Here is a 14257-nt window from a genome sequence, read left to right on the forward strand (position 1 = left end):
TACTCTGCTACCACTGAAAAGACTCGGGTTCGATTCCCAAGTAAGCAACATATTTTTTTCGTATGTTCTTTTCTTATCAATTTCATACAATAGTGATCATGGACACCGGTGATGGCGAACATCTACGGCGCCAGAGTCGGTCCTTGTGATCTCATAAGAGCTTTCGCTATAAAATTCAGGGAATTTAACAACCACGCCGTTGTAGATACGCCATTGGCGAATAAATATATTTTCTTTGCATGACGATAGGTAATCTGGCTCCCTTTGAAGAGATATGAATGCGCAACAAAGAACAGCGCAGTTCTATTTTAGCCTGATTGATTGATTGATTGATTTGTGGGGTTTAACGTCCCAAAACCACTCTATGATTATGAGAGACGCCGTAGTGGAGGGCTCCGGAAATTTTGACCACCTGGGGTTCTTTAACGTGCACCCAAATCTGAGTACACGGGCCTACAACATTTCCGCCTCCATCGGAAATGCAGCCGCCGCAGCCGGGAATCGAACCCGCGACCTGCGGGTCAGCAGCCGAGTACCTTAGCCACTAGACCACCGCGGCGGGGCTTCTATTTTAGCCTGCACACCACAAACGAAGGAGCACTGAGCAGCTGGTAAAACATCTTTACCAGTTTACCCAGTCATTGTAACATTCCATTGGCTGTGATGGTAGAACTGCAAACCTGGTGCGCACATAGAGCTGATCCATTGTCACCCGCACGAATTCATGAACCGCATTCAGAAAAAGCACGAAGACCAGCGGTACCAGCGGGAGTCGCTTTGAACTTGACTTGCTATGATTCGCGCCAATGCAGCGGCGGCGTCGGAAAACACATTGGCCTAAGCGTCAGCTTCTCCGCAATGTACGGTTGCCGGCGGCGCCAGCAACGTTGGAAAACAGTTGCGCTACTGTGGTCACGTAGGGACCATATTCAGTTACTCTACGCGTGTCGTTTACTCGGCGCCACCACCGGCCCGCTGCGGCAACTAAGGTCCATTCGTTTCACCTGCACTTCGTGAACCTGTTCATGGATGCGCGGCACTTCGGCATTCGTTTCACGAGTTCAACATGGCAGCAGCAGCGACGCAGTATTCGTTTCGAAAAAGAGTAGCTGTCGTGCAAGGCTAGTTCACGAATTCCCTACAGCTGCTCGTGAGGTAGTGCCGAGTCCGTGCAGCACAAGATGGCTGCAGCTGCAGCAGACGACACAGTCGATTGCATTTCGTCTGCGTTGGTGTTATCGCCGTTCTCGAATCGTGCCGGTGCCAGCCCTGACAATGCTTGGCGTATTTTTGGTGCGTCGTCCCTAGGAGCAGTTCCAACAGTCCGAATCTGTGTATCGTGGTAAGCATACATGATCCATGCCAATCTCTCCAAACGTCTGCGCATAGAGGGATCCATCCCACAGAAACAGGCAGTACATATAATACACAGAACGCCGAAACGACTTGGGCATGTCATGGGAATGTAACGTTGCGTGCGCATGGCGTGTTGATGCACCTGCGTTGTGTGATCGTCCGGCTCCGAGTTTCTCCGATATCGAAGAGGGCAGGGAAGGAATTTAGCTTGCGAAGTCTACACCGGGCAAGTGGCAAATGTTTCAATCTCACCTCCTCGCATCATGCTTTCGTGGGTCGTAATGTACCAATTAAATAATAATTGTACAGAGAGGTGGATCGTATACTTTTCAGTGTCTAACCAACATTTCTCATGTGACTTGGTAAAGCGCCTTTTAAGAAACAAATGACAGACAAAACGAAAACCACTTGGACATCCGATTTTTTTTTTTACCTGGTGACACTCCTTGGTTTCGCATTCGTTCTCCATCATCCTGCAGCTGCACAGGATCAGGTTTTGTTCCGTATGCGTGCAAACAGACGCCGGGGAGATGCCGAGTAGACGACGCGACGCTGATGAATTCCTATGTAGAGGCTGATGGGCCTTCCTATTCCCTAAGGGGCCTGGTAGCCTCGACAGTGCCGAAATGAACTTCTGAGATAGAGTATAGGTTGCATCGCATAGAGTTACGAAAGCTCAATTTTGTCCGGTATATATACTGATCTCCAACTCAACTCGACAGCAAGATTTGAGGTTAAATATTGTTCATACAGGTACCGATTTTGAAAATAGGCGTTCACTCGGGCAGTGGTGGTGGCGGCGGATACACAGGAGCAGCATCTGAGAAATTTTGCTCACTTTCGCAGTGTTAACTGGAGATCGAAGCTCGGAGCTGCAACGCGCCGACGAAGTGCCGGCTACCCACCCTTCCCAGGTTTCTACCGTGGAATCCACTGACGCAAGGGTCCCGGACAAGGAAATACGACGACACTTCAGAACAACATATTCAAGCGTCAACGCACCACGTGACCTGCTGCTATACCCCATCTAATCAGCTATAAACGCCTACTGCCCACCGGTGATCACACTCGGGCAGTGGTGGTGGCGGCGGATACACAGGAGCAGCATCTGAGAAATTTTGCTCACTTTCGCAGGTTAGTTTTGCTGTTATGCAAAATATTTTTCCGCACTTGTACCCATTGCTATATTTTGCTGCTGCTCTACTGCCCGAGCAAGTGTTCTTTGTGTAACGCGTTTACTGAGAGAGTGTTGCTGAGCTTGTGTAGCGCGTTTACTGAACAAGCAGGTGTTCCTTATGTATCGCGTTTACTATAGCACTCTAAGGAAACTTCCTGCGCACTATCGCCTTGGAACTATTGTAAGTGTGCAGCCCGTGGTTACGCCATGAGCAACGACTCTGGCGAAACGTGTCTAGCATGTTTTGAGGAGATACTGACAGATGAAGAATGCATGAAATGTGCAGAATGTGGTCTGCGTTATCACCTCGGAAAGTGCTCAGGCGTCGGCGAGCATACGCACAAATCCAAAGACGTTGAAGCGAGGGCGAGTATGAAGTGTCAGACATGTCGCTTAACAGCGTCTCGAAGCGCTGCCACTGCTCGACAGCCGGATGGCAATGTATCCATTGCTATGAGCAGGCAGTTGGCGGACATAAGCAGAGCGCTTGCTGCGCTTACAGTTAAGGTCGATGAGATAACGAGTCTTAAAGATGCAGTGAGAAACATTGAGACATCTGTGCAACACATGTCTGACACTTATGATAAGCTTATAGAAGCCTCAAATAAACATGACAAGCAAATCGAAGCCCTACAAAAGACAGTTGATACACTCGAAGTAGCTAATAACAAGCAAACAATTGCTGTGCTGCGCATGGAGCTGAACGCCCTAAATCAATATAGCAGAAAACAAAACATGGAAATACATCGCTTGCCTGAAAGTCAACGCGAAGATTTGATGGAAAAAGTGAATGAACTGGCAAGAAGGCTTGATTTGCCGGTGCTTACAAAGAATGATGTTGATGGGCTGCATCGCATTCCCTTAAGGTCGGACAGAACCCCGGTCATGCTCATCAGATTTTGCAAACAGTTCACAAAAGCGCTGTGGATTGCGAAGCGTAGCACTCTGAAGCAATGCATAAAGGATGTTAAGTTTTTCGACAACTTAACAGCGCAAAACAAGAGGTTATTGTGGCTCGCAAAGACAAAAGCTGCGGAAGCACACTACCGTTTTGTCTGGACGAAGGAAGGGAAGATATTTGCTTGAAAGGAACCAAGTACTCGCGCCATCAACATCAACAATGAAAGCGACTTAGACAAAATTATCTAGAATAGACTGTGTGTTTCGCCAGAAAAGAAGTTAGTAAAAAAATGGCCCATTTTTCTACTGATTCATTCCTAGAAGTGTTAAAAACTTCTGGATACAGTACAAACAATAGCCTGTCCTTTTATCACTTAAATGCACAAAGTTTAAGAAACAAGGGAGAGGAAGTCGAAGCTGAAATGAAGCAGATCAACTACACATTTTTTTGCTTTTACCGAGACGTGGTTCCGCTCGGAGGAAGACGTCATTCAATTTACTGGCTACAAACATGTAACTCAATTCAGGAAAGAAAAACGAGGTGGGGGTGTGACTATATACACGCGCCAAAGCTTATCTTTTGACATCCTGACTGATTATACGGGCGTTTTCGAAGATTTCGAATGTGTTAGCCTGTTACACCGGAACATTTTTATCATTGCGCTGTACCGCCCACCTCAAGGTAACACAGAAGCCTTTCTTCAGTTTATTGATACATGTTTAGATAATGCTAATTCACATAAATGGCGTGTTATTGTACTTGGTGATTTTAATATTAATGTTATGGGTAGATCTCCGATTCAAGCGGCCTTAACAGAAATAATGCTACTGTATGGCTGTACAAATATGATTGAGTCCCCAACACGAGTAAACAAATCAACAGCAACAATAATAGATCTTTGCTACACAAACTTTTCTCGAGCGCGGTTTTTTCCGGAGTGTTTTCGTCTGGTCTGAGTGACCACTTGCCGTTCTTTGTATTTGTCCCTTAAAGTAATAAACGAACAACCCCTATCCATTCACGTAGAACGAATGATTTCAATAATATCGCTGTTTTCTGTGAGTTGCTGAAAACAACCGATTGGACAGACGTCTACAATGAAACCGATCCAAATGAAGCGTACGAAAACTTCATTGTAAAGGTTATTAACCATTACAATGTCGCTTTTCCTGTTATGGCAATTAGAAAATACAGAAAGGCCCGTAAAGATTGGATAAACAAGGCTCTTTTTATGAGAATAAAAGAAAAAAAACTTGATGTTCGCTAAATTCCTTAAAACGAGAAGTTCTGAGATATTAGCTGAATACAAAAAGTTTCGTAATGTGCTAAATGCTGATCTAAAAAAAGCAAAGTCGTCATATTACAGAAAAAAGTTTTCAAACATAGGTAACAATCCTAAGCAGATCTGGAAAGGAATTAAAACTCTCATCGACAGCAAAGCTAACACAACACCCGTCGAAATGCTGGTTAAGGGTATTATCTATGAAGGTGTTGCATTAGCCGAAAAATTCAATGAACACTTCCTGGAAGCTGGTAAATATGCCGGCTCAATTCCCTTGCCTAATAATACCTCTCTTACGTCATGAATTCAGATTCCTAACTATGACTCGATATTTCTGACGCCAACAACAGAAGCAGAAATCGCAACCATTATTAATTCTCTAAAAAATACTTGTGCTCCTGGTGATGATGACATCTCACCATCGCCAATTAAGAATTACATTAGTTGCCTTATAGAACCACTGACCTATATATTCAATCAGATGTTGGCTACTGGCGTGTTCCCAGATAGATTAAAGATAACACGTGTTACTGTTGTCTTTAAAGGTGCAAATAAAACAAAATTCGGTAATTACTGGCCAATTTCAGTTCTGCCAGTTTTTTCTAAGGTTGCTGAAAAAATAATTTATACACGTTTCTTTGGCTTCCTTTTCGCAAATAATGTGATAAGTGATCATCAATACGGTTTTCAACCTGGGAAATCGACTGAAACCGCATTGATTTATATAAAAAATGTCTTAATTCAAAACATTGAAATGAAACACTTTACTATCGGACTATTTCTCGACTTCAGTAAAGCGTTTGATTCGGTTCAACATGACATTCTCTTAGCAAAACTAGAAATTTATGGAATTCGTGGTATTGCAAGAAGCCTTATGAAAAGCTACCTGACTGCACTTCAATAATACACAAAGCTACATAACGACACTCGCTCTAACAACGAAACGATAAAATATGGAGTACCTCAGGGATCAATATTAGGACCCCTTCTATTTACTTTGTACATAAATGATATTGTAAACATTCCTTCATCTTCGAACAGTATCCTATATGCCAATGACACTAACATCTTCTTTTCCGGTCCCAACCTAAAAGAACTTGAGCAGAGAGCGAATAGTTGGCTTGAAGAATTAGAGGGATGGATGAGGGTAAATCAGCTGAAGTTAAACGTGAAAAAAACTAGTTTCCTTTTATTCCGTGCTAAAAACAAAGCAATACACCACAACCCAAAACTCTATTTTGGTAATTCAGAAATAACATGTACCAGTAGCTGCAAGTTTCTGGGCGTACACTTCCGCAATGACTTGAGCTGGTCTGATCACGTGAGTCATGTAAAACTGAAAATGGCTTGATCCATTGGTGTTATAAGCCGTATTAACCATCTTCTTCCACATTCGGTGGCAAAGCAGCTATACTTTTCTCTCGTTCATTCGCACCTCACACATTGCAACTTAGTTTGGGGCACATGTAATAGGACCAATGCACAATAATTAATTACCATGCAACAAAAAGCATTGCAGCTAATAACTAAAAGGCCAGATAGACATAGACATAGCAATTTATTTTCTGTTTTTCGTGTATTGTGTTTCACTGAATGCTACAAACTTAAAGTGATGGTTCTTATTTATAATCGTATAGAACAAAATTTGGCTTCATTCAGCAATATGTACCTCACTCGTCACATTGAATATAAGTTACGAAGGACGTCACTTGTTTCCGCACGATCTAGAACAAATTATGGTACCCAAACACTTGACCATCAAATAGTAGATATATGTAACAGTTTTCCATCTGTAGTAGAGTTATCACAGATAAGCAGATCTGTACATCATTTTGAAAAGAAAGTAAGATTACTTTTCGATCCAGGATGAAGTGCTTGATGCAATATGTTTTGCCACTTGCGATGCATACTATTGTTCACCAGGTTGTACTTCACTGCATTTCAATTGTTAAGCTACGCATATTGTTAGCTCCACTTGAATTCTGAATTATGATGGATACTATTGCACCTCTTCATTCTATAAATCTATTCACAACTTTATTCTGATGGACATATCAACATGAAATGGTGTTTTTAGGTTTTCGTACTTCTATAGCGATATTGCTTGAAATTCAATGACTTCTCTACAGTGATGCTGATGAATTGTGCTGTACTGAATGTTTTTCGCTTTCCTCACCACTGACCTTGTTTTTTTTTTGTTTTTTGTTCACGAAACTGTTTACACGAGTATATGTCTCACTCCTTTTTTTTGTTTGTTTACGAGCCGGGATGTAGGCCTAGTCAGGAAACAGTTTCGTCTGTTCCCTTTTGCCTCATCTCGGTGGCATGTAACTGTTGTGTACACATGCCTGAATAAAGTATTATTATTATATTATATATCGTCATTTACAGGAACGTCAAGGCATGAAAGCCTCAAAAACAAAACGACAAGATTTAACTGATAGAGCTGTCGAAGCTGATTATTAAGCATATGGTATCCCATGTAAGGAAGCATAACATGCAGCGAAATGAACGTGCCCTAAGGAACGGAGGAAGCTTCAAAAAGGTGAAGAGGAAACTTGGAATAAGCAAAAACCAGATGCATGAACTTAGGGACAAGGAAGGCAAAGTAACTACTAATATAGATAGGATAGTTAAAATAGCGGAGGAGTTTTACAGAGATCTGTACAGTAGCCGGGACAACCACGACCATATATATTGTAAGAACTAGCAGTAACCCAGAGGACATCCCATTAGTAATGACAGAAGTCGAAAGCCACTGAGGCAATGCCAAGAAGCAAAGCTTTTGGTGAGGATCAGGTAACATCAAATCTGTTAAAAACGGGGGACAGATTGTGTTAGAAAAACTAGCCACCCTGTTTACGAAGGGTCTACTGACGGAGAGGGTACCATGAATCTCGAAAGAATGATAACATCATCTTAATCCATAAGAGAGGGGACGACAAGGGCTTGAAGAATTACGGGGGCCAATAAACCTGCTCTCTGTCGTGCACAAGCTATTTACAAAGGTAATTGCTAAAAGAATTAAGACAACATTAAAATTAAACCAACCAAAGGAACAAGCAGGATTTAGAACAGGCTATATACTCAACAACTGACCAAATTCATACGATCAATCAAGTCATAGAGAAATGCTCAGATATATATAGCCAACGTACCACTATACATAGCCTTCATAGATTTTGAGAAGGCGTTTGATCCAGTAGAGATATCATGCAGTCATGCAGACACTGCGGAATCAAGGCGTAGACGAAACATGTATAAACATCCTGGAAGAAATAAATACGCAGATCAACTGCCACCATAGTGCTCCATAAAGAAAGAGACATAATACCAATAAAGATGGGTGTGAGACAAGGGGATACGATCTCCCCAATGCTATTTACCGCATGCTTACAGGAGGTTTTCGGAGGCCTAGAATGGGGAGAGTTAGAGATAAGAGTTAATGGAGTGTACCTTAGTAACCTGCGCTTCGCCGATGACATTGCATTGCTGAGTAACTCAGGGGACGAATTGCAACTCATGAATACGGAGTTAGACAAGGAGAGCTGTAAGGTGGGTCTTAAAATTGATCTGCAGAAAACGAAAGTAATGTATAAGATCCTCGGAAGAGAGCAGCGCTTTGAGATAGGTAATAGTGCACTTCAAGTTGTAAAATACTATGTCTACTTAGGGCAGGTAATAACCGCGGAGCCGAACCATGAGATTGAAGTAACTAGAAGAATAAGAATGGGATGGATAACATTCAGCAAACATTCTGAAAACATGACTGGTAGGCTGCCATTATCCCTTCAGAGGAAGGTATATAACAGCTGCATCTTCCCGGTACTTACCTAAGGAGCAGAAACCTGGAGGCTTACAAAGAGGGCTCAGCTTAAATTGAGGACGATGCAGCGAGCGATCGAAAGGAAAATGATAGGGGTAACCTTATAAGAGACAAGAATAGAGCACAGTTGGTCAGAGAACAAACCGGGGCTGAGAATATCATCGTTGAAATCAAGAAGAAGAAATGGATATTGGCCGGGCATGTAGCACGTAGGCAGCATAACCGGTGACATGAAGGGTCGCGGACTGGATTCTCAAAAAAGGCAAGCGGGTGAGGGGGAGACAGAAGGTTAGGTGGGCAGATGAGATTTGGAAGCTTGCGGGTATAAAGAGGCAGCAGCAAGCACAGGACCGTGTTGACTGGCGGAGCATGGGAGAGGCCTTTGTCCCGCAGTCCGCGTAGTAAAATTTCTGCTGCTGATGACATGAATTTTGGTACAAACGTCAAAAATGGGCATTTATAGGCACTATAAAAACACTATAAAATGCTGTAGGCCCATGCGCTCAGATTTGGGCGCACGCGAAAAACCCCAGGTGGCCAAAATTTCCGGAGCTCTCCACTACGGCTTCTCTCATAATCTTATGGTGATTTTGGGACGTTTAGCCCCACATATCAATCTTCTTAACCTCTAATTTATGCTCATATATAAAAATGGCACAGTTGGAACGCAAAAAAACGGAATAGTTATTTGCCTAAAATCCGGTCTCTATTAATGACATGAGAATTGAATATATCACACCAGAGGAACACTTAACGAACGGCGCTTTGTGCTTCATTTGGCATCCACGTTTACTGGCGTGGCAAATACGCGGGCACAGCTTTCCTAGCTCATCAGGAGCAGGGAACCACATATATGAACTCCGTGCCTATTCGCCACCTTTTTCAGGCTTCGGGAAAGCTTATGAACGTATGGCATGACCTCAGGCCTAACTTTCGGTGTTTTTCAGCCGACGCATGTTACGTTCCACGTTTAAATTTTTGAAGGAGAGTTTCAGAAACAGTGGTCAAGACCGAGTAAGAGAACCCATGCAGCAGCCGAAAGAAGGCGTTCCGGATTTTCAAAGCTGGGCATCGTTTCATGTGGGCACGATTTCTTTAGAGCAGATTCCACGTACAACAACGTTATAGATAGCTCTCCTAATTGTCTCAGAATACACGGAATCAAAGGGCAGCAAAACCTTCTCAGAGTTTGGGTGGTAGCTTCAGCCAACGCCTCCTCTATTCTATAAACGCAAGCCAGATGCTCCTGATCCAGCTGCTCACCACCCTATTCTCTAGCCCTTTCCCATTCTCTACTACCGCCTAGCCTTCAGGTGTGCTTTGCGGTCATGGGGGAGAGTATCCCCTGATGCAGTGCCTCAAGACAGAAATCATAATGTCACGGGGTCGTGACAATGACGAAGGGAGCAGACAATATCATAAAAGTGGGCGTATAATCTTAACAAAACGATCTACTAAAGCCTCGAAGCTTCTCGAACATCGCAGGCGTGGTTTGGGCTGAACGTAGTATAACAGGGTGATAACAAAACTTGAGGAAAGTAACGTGGCAATATGAAGTAATGTTTTTTTTTTTTAAGTTGTGTAAAGATCCGTGTGGCGGCGTCTTGCATTTCTCATGTTCACAATATTAGAAATAACGCAAGCTCTGTGTAATATACGGTGTTTTGTGATAGCATGTCACTGTTGTTGGCGCTATGCGGGTAACCAACGGGGAAGCGTCGCTGCAACGTTTCTGGATGCGCTGCTCTGTGACGCGGCGGCGGCATTGTCTCGAACCAGAAAGAAGCAGCATGAAGGAACGAATCTGACAGTCGTATGATATTGGAGTGGGAAACACGTCTATCGCATCTTCGGGGGAAAACGCTTGGACGCACGTATGACACGAGCGTGTGAACCCTCATATAGCGCCGCATCATGACCATTCCCTGAATTAAGGCGGACCAACGGCGTTTGCACTGGCATTGAAATAAAGGAGGTGTTGCTTCAGCAAGTGGGCCCATAGCAGAACGTTATATTTAGGTCTCAAAACTGTAAAACTAAACGTGAAAAGAGTTCGTCGGTAAAACGCAAGGGGTAAGTGCATGTGAGCTCCATATATATATTATGAAGTCTTGGTAGTCTTGGTTGCGACAGCGTTTAATTGAGGAAAGACCTCGCAAAACGAACGGGCAGAGCCAGTACACAGACGATGACCATGATGATGACCCAGAGTGGCAATGAGGACAAAGAGACAAGCGGATGATGGTGATTGTGATCATGCAGGGATGAGGACGATGTAAGTAACAAATGCCCACACTCATTCCCCCCGCTTGGAAGCGGACACCCTGGCCGCCGTAAGTCAAAGTGACGAGGAACGTCGCGTGAAAGGTTTCATGCGACAAACGTGGACAATCTCTGTGCTGCGGTAGCGGCGGTCTGTTGGGGCGACGAGTGGTGTCACACGATAATTAACCGGCGAAGTCTGTTCTAAAACGATGTATGGCCCGATGAAGCGTAGTTGGAATTTGTCACAGAGACCAGGAGGGCGAATATGTGTCAAAAGCAGCACCTCGTCACCAGGTTGGAAAGACACAACGCGGTGGAATTCGTCATAGATGACCTTCCGCTCGTGCTGTCTCGCTTCAGTATTGATGCGAGCCTGATGGCGAGACTGGACCAGGTGGGAAATGAATTCTTCGCTAGAAGACTGACATGAATTCCCATGGCTGCTAAAGAAGGAGACGTCGAGAAAGGTAGTCGGAATGCGTCCGTACACGAGGTAAAACGGTGATTAGCAAGTTGTTCGCTGAACGGCGGTGTTGTAAGCGAATGTCAGGAATGGTAAAAGAGTATCCCAGTTTTTGTGGTCGGGTTAGACGTAAACGGCTATCATGTCTGCAAGGGTTCGTTGAAATCTTTCTGTGAGACTATTTGTCTGAGGGTGGTAGCTTGAAGCTGTCTTGTGAGTAGTTCCAGAAGCGCGCAGTACTTCATTTACCATTTGTGACAGTAACACTTTGCCGCGATCACTAAGCACTACACGAGGAGCCCCATGGCGCAGGATTATGGCGTGAAGAATAAAGTCTGCAACTTCCACAGCTGAGCCTGTAATAACAGAGGAAGTCTCAGCGTAGCGTGTCAGGTGGTCCACGGTGGTCACTATCCATCGCTTGCCAGCAGATGTGACGGGGAGAGGCCCGTAAAGGTCAACACCTACAACCTCGAAAGGCATTGAAGGGCACAGAAGTGGCTGTAGAGGTCCAGCAGGTGCACCCTTGGGGAGTGCAGACGCTGGAATGGGTAGCAGGAACCGACGTACCGCGCTACACTAGAAGAAATGCCAGGCCAGTAATAACGACAACGAATGTGGTCAAGAGTTTTTTTTTAAAACCAAGATGACTAGCAGTCAAGTCGTCGTGGAAGGCTTCGAGCACCTGAAGTCGAAGAGAGCGTGGCAGTACAGGAACCCAGCTCTGACCGTCAGGGTGGTAGACGTGGCGGTAGAGAACCCCATTGTCCAGCTTAAAGTGCAGGAGTTGACGACGGAGTCGCGCGTTTGGTGGATGAGAAACTCCTGGAAGGTGGTCCATCATGCGTCTGCAGTATGAATCGGACCACTTACGGGAGATAAATGTTGGCTCGTCGTCCGAAAAGGGTTGCGTTATTAATGCGAGCGTATGAACTTTGGTAGATGTGGCGGTTGAGTTCTCACCAACGCTGATATGGGCAGTTGGAAGCGGGCAACGAGATAAAGCATCGGCGTCTTGATGTTTTCTGTCTGACTTCTAAGTTATGTCAAAGTCGTACTCCTGCAAGCGTACTATCCACCGACCCAAGCGTCCGGACAAGTTGTTCAGTGTAGAAAGCCAGCATAAGGCATGGTGGTCCGTAACGATGGTGAAGTGACGGCTGTGGAGGTAGGAACGGAACTTCTGGACCGACCAAACCACTGCCAAACACTCTTGCTCAGTTACAGTGTAGTTTTTTTCAACAGGGGTGAGTGCGCGACTGGCATATGCAACAACTTTCTCAAGGGAAGACTTGTCGCGTTGTAGAAGAACGGCTCCTTTACCAAGGCCGCTAGCGTCGGTATGAAGGATAGTCGGTGCGGCTTCGTCAAAAAGGCAGAGCAGAGGTTCAGACCTGAGTGCCCGCTTCAACAGCTCGAATGCCGTTTGACATTCTTGAGACCACAGAAAGGGGACGTTCGAAGCGAGTAGTTGGTGTAATGGAGCAGCAATAGAAGCGAAGTTCAGGATAAACCGGCGAAAATAGGAGGCAAGGCCAAGAAAACTGCGAAGCTCCTTTGGTTTTTCGGGACGCGGAAAGTCAAGGACTGCAGAAATATTGTCAGGGTCGGGCCGGATGCCATCTTTGCTAACGACATGTCCTAAGACCTGGATAGATTTGCTAGCGAAAGAACATTTCTTAGTGTTTATTTGAAGCCCGGCGCCGGCAAGGCACGTCAGAGCTTCATCCAGTCGTTCTAGGTGCTCAGGAAACGTTGACAAAAAGATACTAATGTCGTCCAGGTAGCAAAGGAAACTTTTCCAATTCAGGCCGCGCAGCACGGTATCTATCATGCGCTCAAAAGTCGCGGGTGCGTTGCAGAGCCCGAAAACATCACGTTGAATTCATATAGCCCGTCGGGGGTTGCAAACGCCGTTTTCTCCTTTCGTCTTTATGCATCGGGATCTGCCAGTACCCAGAACGCAAGTCGATGCTTGGAAAGAATTCCGCGCCTTGTAGGTAATCAAGGGCGTCGTCAATACGTGGCATAGGGTACACGTCCTTGCGTGAGATCTTATTGAGCGCCCGGTAGTCCACGCAAAAACGCACAGAGCCATTCTTTTTGCGGAACAAAACAATAGGAGACGACCAAGGGCTAGATGAAGGACAGATGACTTCCCGTTTAAGCATGTCCGCAACGTTTTCTTCTATAATTTTTCTTTCAGCTAGAGACACGCGGTAGGGTCGGCGGTGTACGATAGATGACCCAACAGTTTGAATTCGATGTGCTGTAGTATTAGTGCGGCCCAGCTTAGACGAGCAAAAATCGAAAGAATTTGCATGTTTCTGTAACAATGCGAGCAGCTGCTGCCTCTGTGTATATGTCAATTCGCTGCTGATAGCGGTGGTAAAGGCGGAAGAAGAAACATGCTCATCGAGGGAAGGTTCTTTGGATGCGATGACCTGAAGTGGTGTGACAAATACAGGCTCGAAGTCAGCAACACGGGCCACCGTAGTTGCCTTTGGCAGTAAGATCTTCTCCGGTGTAGAGTTGACAGCGGTGACAAGTGCAGAGCCATTGCAAAAACGAACGACACCGGACGGAAGAACTATACCTTTACGAACGCAAAGCCCCGCCGCGGTGGTCTAGTGGCTAAGGTACTCGGCTACTGACCCGCAGGGCGCGGGTTCGAATCCCGGCTGCGGCGGCTGCATTTCCGATGGAGGCGGAAATGTTGTAGGCCCGTGTGCTCAGATTTGGGTGCACGTTAAAGAACCCCAGGTGGTCTAAATTTCCGGAGCCCTCCACTACGGCGTCTCTCATAATCATATAGTGGTTTTGGGATGTTAAACCCCACATATCAACCATTTACGAACGCAAAGTGGTGATGGTGAGACCAATACATCACCGTGATAGATGTCATTGGACGTAATGCTAACAATTTGCTCTTGTAGTGGCGGCAGTTCGATGTCTTTCGCAGCGATCAGACGAAGTGGCTTCTGATA

General features: G+C 45.2%; 1 long non-coding RNA gene across 1 annotated transcript in view; it reads left to right on the top strand.

Moving 5' to 3' along the window:
* The first annotated feature begins 2115 nt into the window (after positions 1 to 2115).
* The window catches only part of LOC142777507 (uncharacterized), a 112125-nt gene continuing 99983 nt past the window's right edge, over positions 2116 to 14257 (top strand). Inside the window, exon 1 of the long non-coding RNA XR_012888143.1 lies at positions 2116 to 2490. This is a non-coding gene — a long non-coding RNA (uncharacterized LOC142777507). The remainder of the gene's footprint in view (positions 2491 to 14257) is intronic.

Source organism: Rhipicephalus microplus, chromosome X (genome assembly GCF_043290135.1).
Source record: "Rhipicephalus microplus isolate Deutch F79 chromosome X, USDA_Rmic, whole genome shotgun sequence".
NCBI classification, from domain to species: domain Eukaryota; kingdom Metazoa; phylum Arthropoda; class Arachnida; order Ixodida; family Ixodidae; genus Rhipicephalus; species Rhipicephalus microplus.